Raw genomic sequence first — 24420 nt, 5'->3', positions numbered from 1 at the left:
GGATAAGAGGTAAAGTAAGTGAGGCGCATATTTTTTTTTTTTGTTGGTTTATGTGGAACAAGGAGGATGAAGATGGCAGACTATATCACTTAAGTAGAAGGAAGATTGTCTACACACACACTTTGTTAAATCACTAAGCAGTATATACTTTTTTTGGAGAGAGAAAGCATTTGCATATCTTGGCACACTGACAGTTGTTCAGCAACTGTACATTTTGATCTGGCTTGGCAAACATTGGTCTTGACATGAAGACTATGACGTGGACTAACTATTATTGACTGTTACACATTGCTGCCACTACTACTTGATACACAAGTCGAACATAAAATTTTGACAGAATTGAATTTACACAGTTAACACTATTCACCTACACAGTAGCACTTAATGTGGATGAAAGATGAGTGAGTGTGTTTTGTGTGTTTTCCTTTCATAATCCCAGATAATTGGTACCAACCTATCTCCTAAATATTATTTTTCTTGTTTGTTGTGGCTTGCACTGACACCCATAAACATTATAGGTTTACTGTTATTCGTGTATTATAATAGTTAATAGGACAATTATCTGATATCATTTGTGTGTTTATTATGATTTGTATGTTTAGTGTAAGAGCATTGACAATAATTTTGTAAAAGCAATTGTGTGTGTATTCAAACTGTTGTTCATGCATGAACTGTCTGATTAGTGATGGTGAATATTATGGACTGTTACCTGCACTTATTCAACATGGTGGATGCCTCCTGGAAATGTTTAATTATTGCTGATGAACTGTCTAATTAGTGATAGTGAATATTATGGACTGTTACTTGCACTTTTTCTACGTGATTGGTGCCACTAGGACATGTTTAATTTCTGTTGATAAACTCTGATTAACAGTGTGATTAGTGATAGTGAATATTATGGACTGCTGTCTGCACCTGTTCAACATTGCTGGGTGCCACTGATAGAACTGCTTCTACTGAAATGGTGTCACTTGTTGCTGTAGCACCTGTTCAACATTGCTGGGTGCAACTGACGGAACTGATTCTACTGAGATGATGTCACTTGTTGCTGTCTGCACTTGCTCAACATTGCTGGGTGCCACTGATGGAACTGCTTCTACTGAAATGGTGTCACTTGTTGCTGTAGCACCTGTTCAACATTACTGGGTGCCACTGATGGAACTGCTTCTACTGACATAATGTCACTTGTTGCTGTCTGCATCTGCTCAACATTGCTGAGTGCCACCGATGGAACTGCTTATACTGAGATAATGTGACTTGTTGGTGTCTGCACCTGTTCAACAATGCTGGGTGCCACTGATGGACTGCTTCTACTGACATAATGTCACTTGTTGGTGTCTGCACCTATTCAACATTGCTGGGTGCCACTGATGGACTGCTTCTACTGAAATAGCGTCACTTGTTGGTGTCTGCACCTGCTCAACAGTGCTGGTGCCACTGATGGAACTGCTTCTACTGAAATGATGTCACTTGTTGCTGTCTGCACCTGATCAACATTGCTGGGTGCCACTAATTGACTGCTTCTACTGAAATAATGTCACTTGTTGGTGTCTGCACCTGTTCAACATTGCTGGGTGCCACTGATGGAACTGCTTCTACTGAAATGTCACTTGTTGGTCTCTGCACCTGGTCAACAATGCTGGGTGCCACTGATGGAACTGCTTCTATTGAAATAATGTCACTTGTTGGTGTCTGCACCTGCTCAACATTGCTGGGTGCCACTGATGGAACTGCTTCTACTAAAATGATGTCACTTGTTGGTATTTGCACCTGTTGGCCATTGCTGGGTGCTACTGCTGGAACTGTCAACTACTTGTTTCTTGAACTATGGAAATCATTTATGTGAATATTTGTATAAACTGATTTTTTGTGTATTACTGTTTGTGAAATGTTATGAGACTCTTACCTGCACATATTCGTTATTGCTGACGCTATTGATTATATTGTTTAACCACATAATACTTGTGTAAACTATTATGTAAAGTCACATGTATGAAAGAATTTGTATTCCTTACTGTATTTTATATATATTAGGTTATTGAAAGGTCAGTGCAAAGCCAGAATTTTATCTGATTATGTGATATTTACGTATTAATATAATCTTTTATTTTTGTCTGCATTTTTGTGAACGAATTTGGTGGTATTTTCACCACCAATGCTGGAAAAAATACCATCAAATTCTAGCTCGTGGAGGAAGGGCATATGAAAGGTGGCTACACTGAGCCACAGCGCCAGAGATCGCGCTAGAAAGTTTTGTTCCGCCGCCTCCACTAGCAGTGATTATTGAGAAGTTGCGGTGGGCAGTGCTTGCTGAGACGTCGTAGTGAAGAGTTCTTGTCGAGAGGTCGTAGTAGGGAGTGCTTGTGGAGATGTTGTAGTAATGAGTGCTTGTTCCATGTTTTATGCAGTTGTTTGATGGACTAGACAGCAGATGTTGTTCTAATGAAGATATTGTAATGATTAGAGTGCTTTTCATCAATATATATGAAGGTAACAAACTCGCTTTTTTTTCATTATTTCATTGTCTTGAATAATGCGTCATTACAGGTTCAGTCAACAAAGCATCTGGCTCGTGTTCTTGTATTAGAGTGTAATTATGGTTTTCTTGCGTACTTATAGTATTTCTATTTTTTTTAATTACTTCAGTATAAATGGTATTTAAAATTTCTTGTCTTGTTGAAGAAGCGTGCCATATGTGTACGTTGAGTCATACTTCACACACAGAACAGCTACACTTGTGTTTTGGTTTCGTAGGTTTTATAGTTGCTGGGGACTTAATTAATTAATTGTGTTAACGAAAATTTTCATTTCATTCTTTGTTGTTGTTCTATGCAGTCAGATTGCATACAAAAACTAGTCAGGGCCAACAGGTTACGAGACCTCGTAATCGTACATACAGCTACTAAAACTAAAAATATTTGCATTATATATAATTAAGCCCCCATGCAACACGAATTTTTTTACTATCAAGAGTTTTGACTGACGTGAAACTGATGACAGTTATGAGTTTTGAGTAAGTTATGATCCACTGTTTTGAGTCATAGGATCTATTATGTGGCTCGAAACTTCTGACATATGTAGTCTCATACTATTACATTGGTTGTAGTATTCACCTCATGTTCCTATTTACAACGCTCTATTGCTCCATTCGATGACTGGTTTATAGTGTGAGATCGTTTAACAACGCTTATTCCGCTCAAAAATATCACTCCTTTTTTTGTACCAGTATGTTCTTCATCTTTGTATTCTTGCTGGTTCTCACACACTCACCCCAATTTTAGCTTGGTCCATTCCCACAGCACCTTTCGCGAAACAGCTTGCTGTTTGTTAGTACATATGTGGCCGGGTTTAGTCATTCTGTAAATAGGTTGGTGATATAATACCTTACATTCGCAAAGGAAAAGTAATTACACAGGCGACTGAGATTTTCGGGGGACACAGCTTTGTTAATATCGTGTTTCGGGTGCGTTTCTGGTGCCTTGATGTTCAAGGGACTACAAGTATAATGTTTTTAGTTTTTTATTTTAAATATAGCGTCACGTCCTCTAGACATTTTATGGGCATTCTCCGTAAGGTCTTTTCTTACCGTTATTCACTTGGTACTTTGTAAGCCGTTCGGTTTCCTTCTGATTGTGGTTTTTTTTTTTGCATTTTCACAACTACTTCTGACATTTCAGAAGTGGTGATATTAACTGGTTGATAGATACGCACACTATTGTGTACTTCATATCTCAAATGACGACTTTTACTTGGAACGAGGACTTTTCTTCTAAGAAATATGATTATTTTCATCTATTCGAGATATGGCTTTTCTTTTTAAGAAAAAGAGACTACGCAAGCTATATTATTTTGTGTATCCGGGATTTATAGACTCTAAATTGTTGTTTGTAATGTCTGGCACGTTCTATCGTAACTCCGTTATGACAAAGTAGTTAGTTTCGATACTAACCAGTATGTGTCCATTCTATACGTTATTCTTTGTTTGCACAGGTGCTCTTATTTAAGCTGCCGTTGCATTTTGTGGGTTTTAGGTACTTCTAATATTACGCTTCATTTTCTGTAATGTCGACAAGTGGTATACCTTGACATATACACATTTTTTTTTTAACGTGCGGGGGCCTGAAGGTGACAGAATGAGATGCCGAAATAGGTGATGTAAATAAAATAACAACTTGTTAAGATACACGGCTGTTCGTTATTTGGTGATTTATCTTTGTTACATGTTAATAACTGAGTCTACCATGAGCAGATGCATGGGGAAAGCTTGACACGATTCGTCAAGGTTAGAACGTCAGTTAATGCATTATGTTTTAAGATGGTGACAAGAAGCGTGATCCTATTGTTCTTAACACTTGTTTAGTGGGTGGAAAACTCCCAATAAGCAACGTGCACTATGGTATAGACCAAGCAGGGCAGGGGGTGTTTCTGACGCAAGCTAGAATGATTTGCACGCCGATTACTGGGAGAAGGGGGTGGGGGCTTAACCGATTGAGCAAAAAAATAGGAATATCGGAGCGTGCTCCCAAACCAGTTTCTCATTTGTTTGTGTCACTATAGGCCCCCGAAAATATTTCGGGACCTATTTCTAGAGTTGTATCCTGGTATCGCACGTTTAGCTGTCGGAGCGTCAGTGGGGTCTCATTTCCGTTGTCTGGAAAGTGGTGCTTTACCTAAGAATTTAGCAGTGGTCACGGCCAATTGAGTTCACTGTGCGATTTATTTTCAACATACGGGGTGTCTTTTGAATGCTGTTGATCAGGAGATGCTATGTTTAAATTTTGAACTGAGCGGAAATATCATTCGTATGACCATAAGCATCATGGAGAAGTGTGTTCAGTTGTAGAGACAGGGTCTCTTATTCAGTTGCCTCACTTGAATTCGAAACAGGCTATTGCCTTATTACACATATTTTGAGAAATATCCCGAGGTTTTGACGAACATATCTGTTGTCACCAATAAAATGGAACGTAGTATTCAGTTGATAGACAGGCTACCGGTATGTCAGGCGCCTTCGCAACCATCACCCTTAAAATGAACACTTAGGAAGATAATACTCCATCAACTGGCGGACGGGGTAATAGATCCAGCCATACCGTAAATGGGCCCCAAAAAGCGCACGAAAGCCATCCAACAGTTTCCAGGACAAAGGAATAAGAATGAAACTGAGAGGTTTATCGACACGGCCAAATTTTTTTGGATACTCCTCTAGAACTTCACCGAGTGGTCAGCTCCCCTTAACTGAGCCAAAATGGAGAGACTGTTAACCATATACTGGGTGAATTAATTAATCTCTGAGACCACGTAATAACAATAACTATAAATTCCAAACGACTGCAAGATGGGAGAAGCCAGCAGTACACAATGTGTAATTTACTCAATTTGAACTATTTTAATGACGTGATGTGCGAGGGCGTGCGTAAAAGGTATGCCCACGAACTTTCTATTGTTTTCCCAATACCGGTTGATGTATTACTTGCCTATTACTCGGTCGTCTTTCAATGTTTCTGTGACAGCAGTTCCTATCAGAGTTCCTTAACTTCATCTACTTCGTGGTCTCCAAACCTGGTCTTAAGTTGCTCGTTGTTCTCATTTCTTTACTTCTATTACTTCCGTCCTTTCTCGGTTTACTCTCAAGCCAGCAATTCGTCGTTGGTCTTCGACTCGACTCTTATTTTTACCTCCTAGCACTTCTACATTTATATATTACCCGTCTTTACGTACAGCTTACCCTATTTTTCTCGTGACTTCAACCATCTGGCACCATCTGACACTGTCTAAATCTCCACCTCGGCAGATCTTGTGAAATTGTTTTGATTTTTCTGTACACTTACTTCCATTATTAACTGCACCGTCAGAACTGCCTCTCTCACGCTTTTACCTTTCTAAAGCCAAACCGGTCATCATCCAACACATCCACAATTTTCGTTTCCGTTTTTCTATATATTATTTTTGTCAGCAACTTTGGTGCGATAAGCTGTTAGCTGATTGTGCGATTATTCTGGCACTTGGCAACTCTTGCAAGCTTCGGAATTGTGTTTATGTTGTTTCTCTGAAAGTCTGATGATATATAGAAAGTCTAAGACATCCTACACCAACATTGACGGTCATCTTGTGCCCCCCAACGATTTTAGAATGTTATCTATAACTTCTGTCTTGTTTGATTTTAAGCCTTAGAAAGCTTTTTTAAATTCTGATTCCAATACTGGATTTTCTGTCTCTTCTATATCGTCTCCCGTTTCTCCTACTATCACCTCATTTGACACTTACTCATTTCAGTGTATTCTTTCGACCCATCCGCTTCCACCTCTGCATTTAGCAGTTGAATTCCCATAGCACTCGTAATAGTACCACTCCCTCCGAACTCCCTCCGTCCGAACAGGCCTTGCAAGGCCCAACGGTACCGACCCTCCGCGTGTCATCCTCAGCCCACAGGCGTCACTAGATGCAGATATGGAGGGCACGTGGTCAGCACACAGCTCTCCCGGTCGTATGTCAGTTTACGAGACCGGAGCCGCTACGTCTCAATCAAGAAACTCCTCGGATTGTCTCACAAGGGCTGAGTCCACCCTGCTTGCCAAAAGCGCTCGACAGACCGGATGGTGACCCATCCCAGAACTAGACCAGCCCGACAGCTAAAATCGCCTTGCAAATCAGACCTCCTGTGCACCACTATAATGTTGCCCGTTATTTGGTTATAATTCGGGGCGTTACCAGAACACGTCAACGATTTAAAACTACAAATAGGATAACAGATCCACTGTATCCTGGAAATAAAGTGATGGCCATAGCAGGACTGGAACCTTTAATAGCAGAGATATTTCCCATCACATCATTCAAGAAAACGAGGTGTACAACCGGGTGATTGGTCGGTCCTATTTCACATCAAATATGTCCATTGTTGTGAGGACCAGGAATCCCCGTAAAATAAATAAGTGTGAGTCTGACGCGGTGTGGTTTAAAGTCCAAGAAAATTGTGCAAAAATTAAAGTGCCTGGTGATCTTGCCTTTCATTATAGAATATCAAATAAATTATTTATCTCTTCATTACATCCTGTGAGATCTCCATGCTACTGTCTGAGCGTTATTACCTAGGGATTAAAGTGGAAATTGTTTCTTTTCCCTGAGTCCTACTCCAGAGCTTTTTAAGATTCACCTTTATGTAGCATAGCGATTGTCGGAATTGAATTGTAAGTTACATCACAAAAATATATACAATTACGACTTCATCCGCCGCCATTATCACTTAGCCAGATATTTGGCTGCCGACATTGAGATCTTCTTTGTTCCTGACATGAACAGCACGCTCTAGAGTAGGAAACATGTTCAAAGATATCGGAAACCCCTCTGCCTCACTCTCAGTTAACCGGTACTCGCCCGAAAATGTCCGTATTCTCCAGAGGCCTGAATCTCTGCCTTTCTGTACCCGTCAAGGTAAAAATTAAACCCTATTGAAAACCTGTGCGTTATTATGCCTCTACAAATAACTCTCCTGTGCATGAAAGGGCAGTTCGCGTCATTGTTATTTGTTTGGTTTTCTGAAGCAGTTGCAACAAACTTAAAGAGAACATCCTTTGGACTTCTCTTGTTAGGACGTTAAACATGTTATACCATTGAGGCATGCAGGCATCAGAGCTGCTCCATTGTCTACATTATGTCCATCACAGCAATACACATCAGCAAGTCAACACAGTGGTGCAATCTGCTATCGTGGTTTTGATCTTTGGCCTGCAGTTCACGACATCATTTTCTGCCGTTTACAGCGCAATGTCAGTGGGACATGCTGTCAATAATCGGTCACGTAGACAAAGCTTAACAAAAATCTGGTGGACCTGTATTTAAGGTGCTTTTATTGCACAACAACCCGTTCTTTCTAATGAAGATCATAACGTGACAGCGAAGACTCCCCAACAGTCCTCGTAACTACATCTCTCAAAATCGCAAAAATGTGTCTGTGTCATGACTCATGGTTGTCTAATCGCCACACATAACGCTAGAAGGAAAATTCTGGCCGCTCCTGGCCGAGTTCCAGAATGTAGCTTTTAGCGTTATGACGCGGGTGGACATATTTGATTCATTACAGCGATGCGTTTCCGCCATTTTGTGCGAATAACCTTTAGTTCTCTACGTTTAACCAACGGCTATTTAGAAAAGTTTTTCTGTCACTCTTGTGTTTCCTGAATGTTTCTGCACACTGTATGTGCTTCGACGACTTTTAAGCACCTAGCACAACGTTTCTGTATTCTTTTTGTGTTCAGACCCAGGTAAGTTCGATAAAAGATCCAAAAACACGCATTGTACTCATGTTAGTTGGACGATAACTGTATACGACGTTTCCCTCTCAGGCTACGCCATTTTTTCCGAATCTCAAGTAAACACCGAGGACTTCAATACGACTATGTTTCAGGATAGCACGCTATTCCATCGATAACGATTTAAATAACAAACGTTTTGCATCAAATTTACACAGGTGTATTCCAAAACGAAATGCGCCTCTGATCTAGGGTTGGAGTCTTCTATTAGTAATCTAAAAGTCGTCTGACCTGGTTTCGAAACACGGAAAACTTTACCAATAACGGAGCGAGATAACAACTACAATGGCAATGGTCTTGCTTACCTGGTAAATAAATTCCGATACAGTTAGGAGCATTTTAATGGACTGTATCGTCTTAGCGTGATTCACGAAGTTTTTCATCCCTGTTAGCGATCGTGTAGCCTTCCATTACCTGCATCAAGCGAAATTTCTACTTTCTAGCGTTCTTCGCCTCTAATTGCTGGTTATCAGAAATTATAAAACCCAAAATTGATCATTTTTAATTCCCAATTGTTTTTCTCTTCTCGTGGCTTGTCGACTTGATTTCCTCTTACCCAAATGTGTTTGCTTCACTGCGTACGACTGGGGTCGTGAAGAACCCAAGAAATTTACACGGAGTATATTAATAGTGTTTTAATGAACTAACATGGAAAGATACATTACAGTTGTTAAAACGTAAGTCACATTCCCAATGTCTGAGATGCTATATTCAAGATATGAAAAGAAACTGAGATTGGTGTCATATTGACCCCAGTGATCCTCAGTGGAAACACCACTCTTAAATATTGGTGTGCTGTAAATATAAAACTGAACGGAACTTCACTGGATAATAATGACTGCGAGGGACAAAGGCATGAGGTTCCAAAATAACAGGTTTCAAAACAAGTGTGATATGTTTCCAATTGCTTATGCGATCATATTGACCCAATGGTACAAGTAGGGTTACAGATGTATGCAATTGTTCACTAAATTAATGCTGTTACTAACTGATATTCATTAGCCAGTGTCTGTAAATCAAAAATCACTTCAATCAATGAAATTAACAGTTACTGTGCAAAATGGTTTCGTACTTGATAAGAAATAATATATTACTGATAAACAAGTGATGTGCGAAGGCGCGCTAAAAGGTAAGCTTTCGAACTTTATATTGTGTTCAGAGTACCAGTTGCTGTATTACATGCCATGCATGTTAGTTAGTCAACTTTTACGTTTCTCTGCCCCAAGTTGCAATCCTTTCCTGGTAGTGGTCCCCTAAACGCAGCGTGTAGAATGGCTGTGTGCTACATAGCTATGCCGGCGAGTGAGAAGCAGCGTTTTGGAATCCTCCATAAAACTGAAAACACGAATTGGAAGAGTTCTTCCAAACATGGAGCACGCTTTCTTTTGGCATGAGGATATCTGTGACAGTCGGACACCTTGGGCTCAATTCATCATTCATCCTCCATATACTTCCGGCTTGGCTTCATCCGATTTTCTTTTGCTTCCAGAGCTCTAAGAACCCTTTTAGCGATTTCACATTGACAGTGACGAGGCAGTGCAGGCAGAGGTAACGTTTTGGCTCTTTTAACAAAGTCAGGCATTCTACAATGGCGGTATCAAGAAACTGGTGTCTCGTTCGGAGATATTTGTTCGTCGCTATGGTGATAATGATGCGATATAAGTATGTAGATTGGAGAATGAAGATGAAAATTGATAATAAAGTTTATTGTATTTAAAAAGCTTTTAGATTTTTCACATGTATAATTCGTAGGCATTGGTTTTTAGCACGCCTTGGTATTTATATTTCAGTCTAGAAGAGCCAGAGACTGAGACGGTACACGATCACTTATTTTACAGCGATAATGCAAACTTGCATCTTGGCGTGGTATTTCACAGATTCCTTTGCGTCATATCTTGCAATAAAACTGTTTTGCTTTCCGCCTTGGGCCGCCATATATAACATCCACATGCGGATCAATTGCGTTTTGTATGATTAATATACAGTCATAATTTGCCTATAATTATGTGAAGCTGCAGGTAAGGAAATGTATTCAACGACAGAATGATAACAGGTGACGACATGAAACTACAGTTTATTTACGTCAGTATAAAGCTATTACAAGGCCAACAGAAAAAAACAGGGAAAACCATGTTTTTAAACACACGTTTCTGGAATCAGTTTCTCGCCTAAATATAATGCTGGTGTGGTTTATTGCTTTTCGTGAAGCAATCAGAAACAATGATGAAAGAGGATTAGTCGATTCCTCCAGTTTTTTTGCTAGAAAAAGAGGTAAGTTCTGACGCTCTTGGGATTTCTTGCTTTCTCAGAATATTGTAGATGTCTTCAGTCAGCAGGCCAACCATCTAGTCTTCACATAATCGCAGAGGAGTCAGTCTCTTCAAGCTGAACCAACAGACTTGCAATAGTCCTAGTTCTTGGGACAGTGTGACAGGGTTGGTTTACAGAGACACTTTGGTTTCACCGAGTAAACTACAACAAACAGAGGGAAATATGTTTTATTAGAGTTAGAAACTATGAACGGAATTCTATACTGTTTGATAGTTACTACTGATAACACTGTGATCACTGTGATATGTTATCACATTTTTTACATGGCGTAAGTTTCGTTTTCAGCACTGTGAAAAGATTATGTTACGGTCGCATAACAGTGAAAATATGAGAGACCTCTGGTAACAGATGCACTACAGAGAGTGTCGTTTCCACATGTACCAGTGACAGGTCGTCGGGATCTCGTATTCATTTTGCACCTCCCCAGAACAGTAACTACCTTTTTTTTTGTTCATGCGTTTTTAATTAGGCTTTCCTTCAATGGACTGTGAAGTACCCTGTCTGATCTGGATCCTATTTTTACAAAGACATGTTTTAATAGGCGGTGACTGTTGTTGCGATTACTGTGAAGCTGGAGCAAGCGACCTAACTGCTGACAAGCGCCCTGTGTTAGCGACTTCCTATCCTTACTGGCATTATAGTAGACGGCTATTTAGTAGATTGACCATGCGAGTAAATCTGAAGCTTGGTGCATTTCGAGAGAGTTAGGATGTCACTAGAAAGAAGTTCTTCAAAGTGGGTAATTGCTGCTCAGGAGCGCGGCATTCAATAATCCAGATATCTATCCTGTGACATGACAAATGATCACCACCTCAGGGCCTCAGTTTCGCATACAGGGAAAGGATTTGGCCAACCCGGCATTTGGGACTTGGGAAGTGCTGAGCACCGCCAGCCACAAATTATATCCCATGTCTGTCTGTGCTGCAAGTCTAAACTCGATTGCTTCCCTCGTCGGCTCAACCAGTAATGGCAGGGTAGGTGTATGACGGTCTCGGAGTTACCTAGCTGGATGTTCACCAGCGTCGCGAGTCGTCAGTTGCCATAACTTCTGAGCGTACCTCAACGACTACAGTTGTGATGAAGTAGGCACGTTGTATGTCACACAAGACGGACATCTCGGCTTAACGGCGCGGCTTGTGAGATGAGTCCTAACGATAAATTTAAACAAAGTAAGAATAAGCAGTCTACAGGCGTGGTTCGTTCCCAAGAGTCAGATGAAAGCTGAGGCGAGGCAATCGAACTTTAGAAAACTTATCATACGCGATATCCTCAGCAGAAAGGTATTTTGTCCTGATGGACTGTATCGACCCATCTGTACTTGAAAAAATAACGTTGCTTTCCGTTTCTCAATCTAGCAATTCTCAAAGTGGTTCTTTGACCAAAAGAGATGAAAATACCCAAATAAGAAATTTGAGGTAGATAGTGCTCCCGATCAAATGTCTCTGGGAGAACATTACATAAAACATCACTTAATACAGAAAATTTTTACAGTAACAATAGATACGTTTGATAATTTGTCAGTGTTATGTATACGTAAAGGATTTAACAGTTTGGATGGCACACGTAAATCTGTTAAACGGCAAAGAATGATACTCTTTTCGTCGACACGAAAATACGTCACCAAGTGCCAAACATGACAAAAAGTATAGAACTTCGAGAACATCCACTCCAGGTGGATCTGCACTTACAAAATTGTTCATTCAATTACAAATGTGGTGGCATAGTGCGACACAATGTACATATGCACAGAGAAATTGCAGAAAGAATGACTATAGTGCGAATGTACGCAATGTAATGACATAAGTTGACAGAGGAAACAGTCACATATGCGTCGACTTGGAGTATGCCGTTCGGCCATAGTCTTGTGAACCTGCATAGAGGAAGAAGCTGAGTTTTAAGCTGAACAAGAAAAGGAATACAGCCATCCATTCATATTGATGAATGAGAAACACGAGGAGCTTCCACCTTCTCGCATTGACCTTCCTGAACAGAAGTTATTTTCTCTGTAGCTTTGGAAACGTGCTGTGGGATGGTATTCTTCAAATAAAGGCTGTACTAAGAGGAAGTTTTTTATACGGCAATAACAGCATAATGTCCACAGCTATGATTTCAGGAATGCACCCTTGGTCTAGGTGTAGCGTCTTTCATTAATAGTCCAAACGTTTCTCGTTCCGTGTTCGATTCGTTTTCACTGCTTAAATTTAGAATAAAACTCTTCAGAAATAGTGGACGAAGACATCCGGCGTAAAGTCACCCTTACCCTGCCAACGGCTTTGTCAAAGAGAGCGGAGGTGCCGACAGAGCTTCAGATCTCTCTCTTTCCCTTAGAGTGGCAAACTGCTCCTACAAGGCGGAAGACTCAGTAATTTTGAGTGGCATGATGATGCAGAAGACAATGAGAACCACTGCATTAAGGACAGATAATGCGTATCTGCAAGACAGGTGACCTGTAACTGAGAAATTGCCCTGATGACCTCTCCAGTGGGAAAACATTCCTAAGAAGTACCGCATTCAGATCTCTGGGAGGGGATATATCAGATCTCTTAATCGGGCAGGTAGGTTAGAAAATTTAAAAAGGGAAATGGATAGGTTAAAGTTAGATATAGTGGGAATTAGTGAAGTTCGGTGGCAGGAGGAACAAGACTTTTGGTCAGGTGATTACAGGGTTATAAATACAAAATCAAATAGGGGTAATGCAGGAGTAGGTTTAATAATGAATAAAAAAATAGGAGTGCTGGTAAGCTACTACCAACAGCATAGTGAACGCATTATTGCGGCCAAGATAGACACGAAGCCCATGCCTACTACAGTAGTACAAGTTTATAATCCAACTAGCTCTGCAGATGATGAAAAAATTGATGAAATGTATGATGAGATAAAAGAAATTATTCAGGTAGTGGAGGGAGACGAAGATTTAATAGTCATAGGTGTCTGGAATTCGAGAGTAGGAAAAGGGAGAGAAGGAAACATAGTGGGTGAATAGGGATTGGGGGAGAGAAATGAAAGAGGAAGTTGTCTGGTAGAATTTTGCACAGAGCATAACTTAATCATAGCTAACACTTGATTCAAGAATCATAAAAGAAGGTTGCATACACGGAAGTATCGTGGAGATACTAGAAGGTATCAGATAGATTATATAATGGTAAGACAGAGATTTAGGAATCAGGTTTTAAATTGTAAAGCATTTCCAGGGGCAGATGTGGACTCTGACCACAATCTATTGGTTATGAACTGTAGATTGAAGAAACTGCAAAAAGGTGGGAATTTCAGGAGATGGGGCCTGGATAAACTGACTAAACCAGAGGTTGTACTGACTTTCAGGGAGAGCAAAAGGGAACAATTGACAAGAATGGGGGAAAGAAATACAGTAGAAGAAGAATGGGTAGCTCTGAGGGATGAAGTAGTGAAGGCAGCAGAGGATCAAATAGGTAAAAAGAAATATTGAATTTAATTGATGAAAGGAGAAAATATAAAAACGCAGTAAATGAAGCAGTCAAAAGGGGATACAAACGTCTCAAAAATGAAATCGACAGGAAGTGCAAAATGGCTAAGCAGGGATGGCTAGAGGACAAATGTAAGGATGCAGAGGCTTATCTCACTAGGGGTAAGATAGATACTGCCTACAGGAAAATTAAAGAGACCTTTGGAGAAAAGGTATGAATATCAAGAGCTCAGATCAAAACCCAGTTCTAAGCAAAGAAGGGAAAGCAGAAAGGTGGAAGGAGTATATAGAGGGTCTATACAAGGGCGATGCACTTGAGGACAATATTATGGAAATGGAAGAGGATGTAGATGAAGATGAAATGGGAGATACGATACTGCATGAAGAGTTTGACAGAGCACTGAAAGACCTGAATCGAAACAAGTGCCGGGAGTAGACAACATTCCATTGGAACTACTGACGGCCTTGGGAGAGCCAGTCCTGACAAAACTGTACCATCTGGTGAGCAAGATGTATGAGACTGCCGAAATACCCTTAGACTTCAAAGAGAATATAATTATTCCAATCCCAAAGAAAGCAGGAGTTGACAGATGTGAAAATTACCGAACTATCAGTTTAATAAGTCACAGCTGCAAAATAATAACACGAATTCTTTACAGACGAATGGAAAAACTGGTAGAAGCCGACCTCGGGGAAGATCAGTGTGGATTCCGCAGAAATGTTGGAACACGTGAGGCAATACCGACCCTACGACGTATCTTAGAAAATAGATTAAGGAAAGGCAAACCTCTATTTCTAGCATTTGTGGACTTAGAGAAAGCTTTTGACAATGTTGATTGGAATACTCTCTTTCAAATTCTAAAAGTGGCAGGGGTAAAATGCAGGGAGCGAAAGGCTACTTACAATTTGTACAGAAACCAGATTGCAGTTATAAGAGTCGAGGGGCATGAAAGGAAAGCAGCGGTTGGGAAGGGAGTGAGGCAGGGTTGTAGCCTGTCCCCGATGTTATTCATTCTGTATATTGAGCAAGCAGTAAAGGAAACAAAAGAAAAATTCGGATTAGGTATTAAAGTCCATGGAGAAGAAATAAAAACTTTGACTTTCGCCGATGATATTGTAATTCTGTCGGAGACACAAAGAACTTGGAAGAGCAGTTGAACGGAATGGACAGTGTCTTGAAAGGAGGATATAAGATGAACAACAACAAAAGCAAAACGAGGATAATGGAATGTAGTCGAATTAAGTCGGGTGATGCTGAGGGAATTAGATTACGAAATGAGACACTTAAAGTAGTAAAGGAGTTTTGCTGTTTGGGGAGCAAAATAACTGATGATGGTCGAAGTAGAGAGGATATAAAATGTAGACTAGCAATGGCAAGGAAAGCGTTTCTGAAGAAGAGAAATTTGTTAACATCGAGTATAGATTTAAGTGTCAGGAAGTCGTTTCTGAAAGTATTTGTATGGAGCGTAGCCATGTACGGAAGTGAAACATGGACGATAAATAGTTAGGACAAGAGGAGAATAGAAGCTTTCGAAATGTGGCGCTGCAGAAGAATTCTGAAGATTAGATGGGTAGATCACATAACTAATAGGGAGATATTGAATAGAATTGGGGAGAAGAGGAGTTTGTGGCACAACTTGACAAGAAGATGGGACTGGTTGGTGGGATATGTTCTGAGGCATCAAGGGATCACAAATTTAGCATTGGAGGGCAGCGTGGAGGGTAAAAATCGTAGAGGGAGACCAAGAGATGAATACACTAAGCAGATTCAGAAGGATGTATGTTGCAGTAAAGACTGGGAGATGAAGAAGCTTCCACAGGATAGAGTAGCATGGAGAACTGCATCAAACCAGTCTCAGGACTGAAGACAACAACAACAAGAAGTTACATCGACAGGCGAATCTATAAGCCATTAGAAGGATATACTTGCCTTCTTGGCTTACGCATAACCTTTACTTTCGTGCTAATCAACGCATTGCAGACACAATTTCTGACTCGATGGAAATCTCAACTAGTACTACGACTACGCTATTTTCCACTCCTTCAACCTCGATATTCTGGTCTGACATAATTAACTAGCTTTTACCAAGTTCTGCTTTCACGCTTCACTGGCTCCCAAATACTATGTGTGGGCTGCTGCTCTTTATAAATGCCTCAAATTCGGGGTAATTTTTCAATGCTTGTACGATTGATTACTAATATGGCGTATCATCGCCTGTCTTAGGCACACAGCACACTGTAGATATGTGTCGTTGCGCTTTCTGTGAGTTGTTCATGAATTTTAATGACAAAATGATCTATAGTACAAGGTGACGTCCGGTACATTAGCTTAGTATTGTCCGGTCCACCTAATTTCTCGGCTCTAGGTTCGTGGCCAAATTTGGAACTTTTACAATCTTGTACCCTATTTCTATTTTGTCATGAACGTACAACGAGTATTGTTGATGTACACTACTTCCTCCGTCGACCTTCAACGAAGTACAATGAAAAGTGTGCCCTGCCTATCATTTTACAATGTTTTACTCTATCTAGATCTAGGTACAGAGCTAGCAACATATTTATTTCAAAATAAACCACTCGGTTCTAGTGCTAACAACCGTCGCCCATTAAAGTATCTCTTCGCTAAATGTTGAGACTATAGCCCATGGAGAACTTCATGTCGCATTATACAACATAATCCAAATAAAAGAACTCAGTTTCTGAACTGTAGAAAGATAAAAAATTCAGAAGATTTAAGGGTATGACATGTAAATGGAAAAAGAGAATTAAATATGTGCAGGAAATTGCTTTGAATAGTTTTGGTGAAGATTTCGATGAGTTTGCAATTTCGTAAAGTGCAGAATCTTGCTTTGTTCACGGGGAGGTTACAATTTGCTGTTTCCCTAGATGGTTTGATTTAACACATATTCTCACATTCACTTTCGAACACTTCACGAAATATTATACTTAACAGTCCGTATTTATCTTGTCAATCACGAATAGAAAATCTTGTTATTTAAAGTAACGTACCCTTCGGTAGCAGGTTGTAGCAAGAATACAGCTTCAGTGAATTAGCATACAAGTAGAACTTGTTGTCTGCCTGGACACAAATGGTATCCTCGTCTTCTTCCGCGTACGACGCCGCCACCAATGTTCACACAGCCGCGATGGTGGCGGATGGCTGTTCCTCACCCTGGATGGCGGCAGTGGTCGACTCTTCTTGTTGTCCTTGGACCACCGCAACTGTGGCCAGTGCTGTACAATACGATGGACAGTATTACAGCTCGTAACTTTATCCACTGTCTGTTAGTGCAACTTCACCATCTAGCGCTCTGATACTACTGCCTGGTACTGCGACTCTGGCAGGTGTTAGCTTTACAATAGTCTGCTGACTGATGCCACACTCAGCCACTTGCTAATGTATTTTCTCTGGATGGTAATGGTTCTCCGTTGTCTGTTAGTCCCTAAGTTGTACATGAAACCCAATGTAACTGATATCAGCGAAGTTATGGTAGGAGGATACCTCATATTTGTAACATTTATGTAGAATGTTTTAAGACAACTGTACCAAAACAAGGGACTGTTCAAAAAAAAATGGCTCAAATGGCTCTGAGCACTATGAGACTCAACATCTTAGGTCATAAATCCCCTAGAACTTAGAACTACTTAAACCTAACTAACCTAAGGACATAACACACACCCATGCCCGAGGCAGGATTCGAACCTGCGACCGTAGCAGTCCCGCGGTTCCGGACTGCAGCGCCAGAACCGCTAGACCACCGCGGTCGGCGCGGAACCACCGGACTGTTTTCGGTACCTGACTGCAGATATAACTCAAGATATTGCTCTTAATGGGACAAAATCGATAATTGGAAAGATAATATGAAAGGTACGAAGAGGAAGTGTCGTATGCCCACTACTGCTCGCGATATACACGTTGTAAAAGAAAAAGTATTGCATATTTTGAGAGGATGCAGTTCGGATAAAACCATGAGAAATGCCCAGTACAAATGGGATCTAATACGCTTACCTTAAGAGCTTTGAGAAGTTGTTGAACCTGTAAACCGTATTCACAGTTCTGGGTAAGTGCACTTACATTAATTCTAACAGATCCACTATGTATTGTAAACAGCTTGTAGTTTTTTTCTGCAATTTCCAGCATAATGGAAGCCTGTCATTAGAGATGGTGAACAGCAAACACCATTTCGAGCACATCCTTTAGCGGCGCCTCACAATGTCAGGTCGTATGTAATACCCGCCGTCTCATGTATTTTTCAGCTACGGCCTGGGTTTATAATCATTTCTTGTTAGTGTATGTATTTATGAATTTTGTCATTATGTGGATTTTATCAAAAGGTAATATAAGCTGGATGAATAAATAAGACATAAAAGAATACTAATTGCATTAAATACGCTGGCAGTGTCAAGGGAATTATATTGACCTATTACGAAGAATATATTTCATGGAAAGATAACGATGCTGGTGCAAGAGCATTCAGTCCTAGAACTAAGTCAGAGATGAGTTGGGAAGCATCTGTTGTGTGATAGAGATGTGTGTGTTGGCGCGCATTCTCCAAACGGAAATTGTTATGGAAATTGTGATATAATATGTATGTGGCAAGGCGAAATATAAGTAAGCCAGCACATATATGGATACAGAACATGATCACAAGAAAATGTTGGAATTAATGAAGACTGCTGTGTGCATATATTTTATTCAGTCTGCTCACTCATCAATAAGAGTCTACCGCCAGTAATCAATTTCGTAATAAGCATTACATCGTGCCAGAAGCAACTCATCGCAAAGTATTTTTATTGCTGTGTAATAGGCACGCCAGCGTAATAGTAAATCTTTGGGACATTGTTCAATGCAAACTTTACAGATTCAGGCCGTTAACCACGAACAGCGTCTTGCCCTTAAACAATAGCTTCCGTGAAAATAGTGGGTAAAAGAAATAGTTAAAAGAAATTCGATTCAGTTAAAGTTACAACAGATTTTCAATTAAATAATCATTGTAATAAAAAGCAGTGGTATCTACATTTGTTCATAGAGTGGTGCACAACTATGGTAATGCAGGCAAGCAGTTCACTATGCAAGTGATTCGTATGCAACTTGTATTTTATTGACAAAAGTAAGCTGGTCATCTTACAGTCAAAGAAATTTTACTATTTTATTTTATGTTCTGTAAATGAGATTACGTGCATACGTCTACGTAACATTAGCATTCGCAAATAATAGTCGCCATAAATGACGGTTTCTACGGCATCATTTGCGAGTTAACCGGCAAAGAATATTTCCCTGTCCTAGACACGATTAAACATATTTTCAAACAGACAGAATTTTCATGAGTTACGTAGTACAGTGTTGTTTCTATGGAGGTTTGCTAGTCATTGCAGAATTATAATTAACGTTATTTCAGGCTAGATTGACGTCTTAAGTGTTCATGTTACACGTGTTCCTAACATTGAAGCTTGCGCGAATGCTTTTTTTTAATTTGCGCATTACTTTTCTTGCCAAATTTTTGGGTGATTGGCTATTTACCAAATTTAACTTTTGCCCGTTTTGGATCTTGTGACCTTTCTATTGTCCAATCGAAATTCATTCAGACGACACTGGCATACCAGATTACGGCTAACTACAGTAAAACATTATTTATTTCAATTCTCTTACATTTATATCGTTGCCTCACACTGTAAACAATCGTGTGATAACGATCAGGTCGTAACTCTCTATACTGTATCGGTAAGCAGCGATATTCGGATTAGAAGCCTTGTTTCCATTTACTATGGGAAAGCAGGTACATAAGTCACATAAAAATATTTTTGTGCTCCAGGCACAATACGTAGATAATATGCTGCTATACAACAACAAAATAATGTGATCTCATTTGATTACTCATTAGCTTATTGCATTCTTTGGATGATCGCGATAGCAGCTAGGTTAAGTAGACTTGATGTGTTTCACAGTAGAGAAGATGAACAAGCGCTCTTGCCTGTTAAGGTGTGCATTTCAAAGAACAAATCATCTCTCAAAAGATGGAATACATTCTTTTAACATCCTGTATATAAATGATCTAGTTATAATGACGGAAGCTCTAAGAAATATTTCGCAGTGACGCTTTAGTGTGTAGCGATTCTGCAACGTCACAAGACTGTAGGGCATTGGAAATCTGGAGGGGATTGACAGTTGGTGGAGGTTCTCTAAGCTAACCTTGTAGTAACCGAGTATAATGCATTGCACCTAAACACGTGACGCGATCCATTGCTGTTCAATTACACTATTAGCGACTCATCTCTGGAACCACAACATGTGTGGGAGTAACTTTGCGAAGCACCCTGAAATGGAAATGACCCCAGAAAACCGGTTGCAGTGACAGCGGTTGCCAGTCTCAGATCTTAGGAAACCTCTCACGGCAATAAAATTCTTCGCCGAGTAGTGTGGCCGAGCGGTTCTAAGCGCTTCAGTCTCGAACCGCGCGACAACTACGGTCACAGGTTTGAATCCTGCCTCGGGCATGGATGTGTATCAAGTCCTTACCATTCCATTCGTGGATGGAGCATAGACGGATGATTGCTCGTATGTACCTGTGCCAGAAGTTATGAGCTTAAATTTATGTTCATAGTGTCTGCCACGATGCTCAAAGGGATGAAAGGTTTTCTCAGATTCTTTAGGAATGTCTAGGCTTCCACGGAATATCTGGCGTCATTGTAACAATAATTGCTACTGGAGACTCGTCTATGACTTTTATTAATTCCCTGACTGTTAACACCACCCTTTCGTATATGTAGTGTATTCGTTAGACGTCGGCGGACAGGGGCCGGCCGGAGTGGTCGAGCGGCTCTAGGCGCTACAGTGTGGAGCCGCGCGAACGCTACGGTCGCAAGTTCGAATCCTGATTCGGGCATGGATGTATGTGATGTCCTTAGGTTAGTTAGATTTAAGTAGTTCTAAGTTCTAGGGGACTGATGACCTCAGCAGTAAAGTCACATAGTGCTCAGAGCCATTTGAACCATTTTTTGACGGTTAGGGCTTCGTGTTTTGAATTCGACAGGCTTGAGTAATATTATAGTACACACTGCACGAGATTTCTGTGAGCGATGAATAGCGTAGATAACATCGTTCCAGGAACTGTGGTTGCAGCAGGTTGACATTCGTTGTAGTTGGAAAGCTATATTACCGTTCGCTCTGTCATATATATAATCAACGCTATTTCAACAAACGTTGTCAAAATAGTGGTTATTATTCTACACCGTTAACTTCTTTCTCACTGTAATAGAGTCGAGGAAATGAAAAGACGGATGTCCACGTAAGTTAACTGCCATGGCTCACCAAAACACCTGAGTTTGTATGTCACATATGCCTTAGGTCAGTTATACTTAAATGTGCAGTGAGAAGAAAAAGCTCTAGTAAGAAAGTGAGTTCCTACAAATAGTATTGAAAACTTTTTTAAAATTATTACAACGTAATTTAGGCAGAGGCCCGAAATAAGATTCTTTTTCTATTAACAAAGCCTCTGACAAAGCAGTCACATTGTTCAGCGCATCAGAATGTTCATAGGAATGTGTATCACACCACAGAAACCGTACCAACCATCGTAGGTCACTGAATAGTATGGTGGAACATCAAACCAACATCCACCACACAGCTATGTTTCGAATCCACACCAGGTTGTTCTTCTTTTATTTTAGACTTTTATTTCCTAGTTCTTATTTCTAAAAAGCAGGACGTGGTTTGGCACTTTACAATAGCCTACTACTTCGTAGTGGGATCCATTAAAGTGTAAGTTTATGTCCACTAACCACGCAGTGTCCAACCATTACTGGTCCTGTCAAGTTCATGTAGAGCATCTCTAGATGCAATACACTAACGAAGAATACGTGAATATAATTTTTTCTCTGTGTCGACCTTGTGTACATTGGAAAGCTGGTAATCTTCGTCGATAACTAACGGACAAAGGTCGTCCAGGGACTAAACATACTCTAGAAACAGATGATGCATTTCTTGAATCCATTCACCAACCACCTGGACAACATACCCTTGTTACTGCAAGGCAGTTCTAGATGTGTCAAAGACTGAAGTGTTACATAACGAACTGCTTTCATATCTGATCACTGTAATTCAACACCCAGCGACCAGAAGACCACTTCGGCAAGTGCACTTTTGTGAATGACATTTGCAACAAGTGGAAGACGATTGACATTGTATTAATAGCGTGATATGCACTGTCATTACTGATCGGAATACAGCCTGCATGTCGCCTGTGAATGTGGTTTTCAGGCAGAAATCTATTGGCTATCGTCATGGGAGTATTTCTTTTGGGCCCTTACCTATTGATGGAGTAGTTGAATGTGCCCATCTAACGTACAACTTTTTAGACACACTGCCTGACGAATTTGAAATTTTTCCACTTGGTGTTCGATGACAGGTACGATTTCAGAATAATGACGCACTGCTGCACTTTGGAATGAATGTACATAACTACTTAAATGAAAGATTTCCAGGTGAATGTGCTGGTCAAGCAGATCCTATGTTCTGGACTCCACATTCATCGGATATTAATCCAGTAGATTTTTAGTAGTATGGACACTTACAGGAACACGTTTCTGGGTGTCGTAGGATCGAACGAAGTAAGATTCAGGGAGTGGTGAAGTGTACGTTATTGCGAGATGGTCGCGTTGAACGTTGCTCACATGTATACATACTGGCTCTGTGAAGATAAGTCTGGATGTCAAACGTACTGAATAGATTTATTGTGTGTATCAAATTAGCAGTCTACTGTAGCCTGCCTATTGTGATTCCTGAGCCTTATTAATACAGACGATGTTACTGTATCCGCTATTACTTTGTATTAACTTATTTTCATGGACGAAACAATGCGGTCGTTTTGCATTTGTAAGAAGTTCCTGTTATGTATTACCGTTTAAACAAAATTAACAGTGACAGCGAGTCCGCCCCTGGTAGCTGAGTGGTCAGCGAGACACAATGTCAATCCTAAGTGCACGGGTTCGATTCCCGGTTGTGTCGGAGATTTTCCGCTCAGGGACTGACTGTTGTGTTGTCCTAATCATCATCATTTCATCCCCATCGATGCCCAATCACCAAAGTGTCATCAAATCGAAAGACTTTCACCCGGCGAACGGCATACCCGGCGGGAGGCCCTAGTCACACGACATTTACATTTATTTTAGTGACAGCAAAAAATACACAAGATACCGCATTGTGAAGGTGTAAAATAGATACAGTTTAATGCTTTAACTGTGAAAAAAGAATGTTTCGATAGTCTGAATATCCATTCGCCACGGTACTGGCTTGTCTCATAGGGCTGGTGGGACAGCTGTGTCACAGTGTAGAGTCCATTGTGCCTGTTCTCGTCCACGCTGCTTGCACTTACAGCGTTGGTAGAGCCCTGTTTTCTGAATCGCATTCCTGTCAAACATATAGGGGCGACTATGTTTAAGTAGATACACTATTGTCTTGAAGTGTGATGAGGAATTGCATTCCGACAACCAAGTGTGGCTCTTTTTCTTCATTCTGTATGCTTTTTGGTACTCCTGTCAAGTAACAGACCAGTTTTGTAGCCGTATGAGATTTACGTTTAACACTAAGCTAAAGTCCAATCGATCCCAACAAACAATTTTCTGTAACCATTATCGAAGTATAAAACAGTGGTTCCTAACGGAGCATCGAAATTTTATCTCTATTAAAATAAAACTTTCATTAACGAACTTTCAGTTTTACCTGTAAAAGAAGGCTATATTACATAAACGACTGGATTCTCGTGAGGCTGGAGACATTTTCCCTCATTTGCCGTGGAACTTCACTGAATGGACAGGCAGAATAAGAAACTAATCCAGGGCGCAGTATCAAATCCAACCCCATGAACTGCAAGAGGAACATCAATGATGATGACACACATTGTTTACTGATAAAAACCAAACAGATTGTCGTTTTGTAATGTATTCGTGCTCTGAATGATTTTCTGTAAAAAATATTTTTGTTGTGTAATGTCGTCATTTTGTAAATTACGCTGACACTCAGTTTTGATGTGGTGATAAAGAGAAGCACCACTCTGTATTCCACGACAATCATATCACCAAATTCGTATATCAATCAAAGTAATAAAACACGCCTCTGAATCGAAATATAAAATATAACGCGTTAACGTGAAGTAAAAGGAAAGGAAAACTATGTCGAAAATGAAGCAAGAAAACTACAATCGCAGTGGTCTTGTTTACCTGAAAAAAAATTCCGAGGGAATTAGGGTCGTTATAACGCACTGTATCGTGTTAGCACGATTCACGAAGTTTTTCATCTCTGTTAGCGAACGTGTAGGATTCCATTTGCCCTATCAAGGGTAG

At 40.3% G+C, this 24420-nt stretch overlaps 1 protein-coding gene across 1 annotated transcript in view; it reads right to left on the bottom strand.

Moving 5' to 3' along the window:
• Positions 1–10555: 10555 nt before the first annotated feature.
• Positions 10556–24420, bottom strand: part of LOC126162277 (uncharacterized) — a 37765-nt gene continuing 23900 nt past the window's right edge. Inside the window, exon 4 of the transcript XR_007535048.1 lies at positions 10556–10637. The gene's annotated coding sequence lies outside the window, so the exon portion shown is untranslated. The remainder of the gene's footprint in view (positions 10638–24420) is intronic.

This window comes from Schistocerca cancellata, chromosome 2 (assembly GCF_023864275.1).
Source record: "Schistocerca cancellata isolate TAMUIC-IGC-003103 chromosome 2, iqSchCanc2.1, whole genome shotgun sequence".
Taxonomy (NCBI): Eukaryota; Metazoa; Arthropoda; class Insecta; order Orthoptera; family Acrididae; genus Schistocerca; species Schistocerca cancellata.
This window is presented reverse-complemented; position numbering and strand designations above follow the sequence as displayed.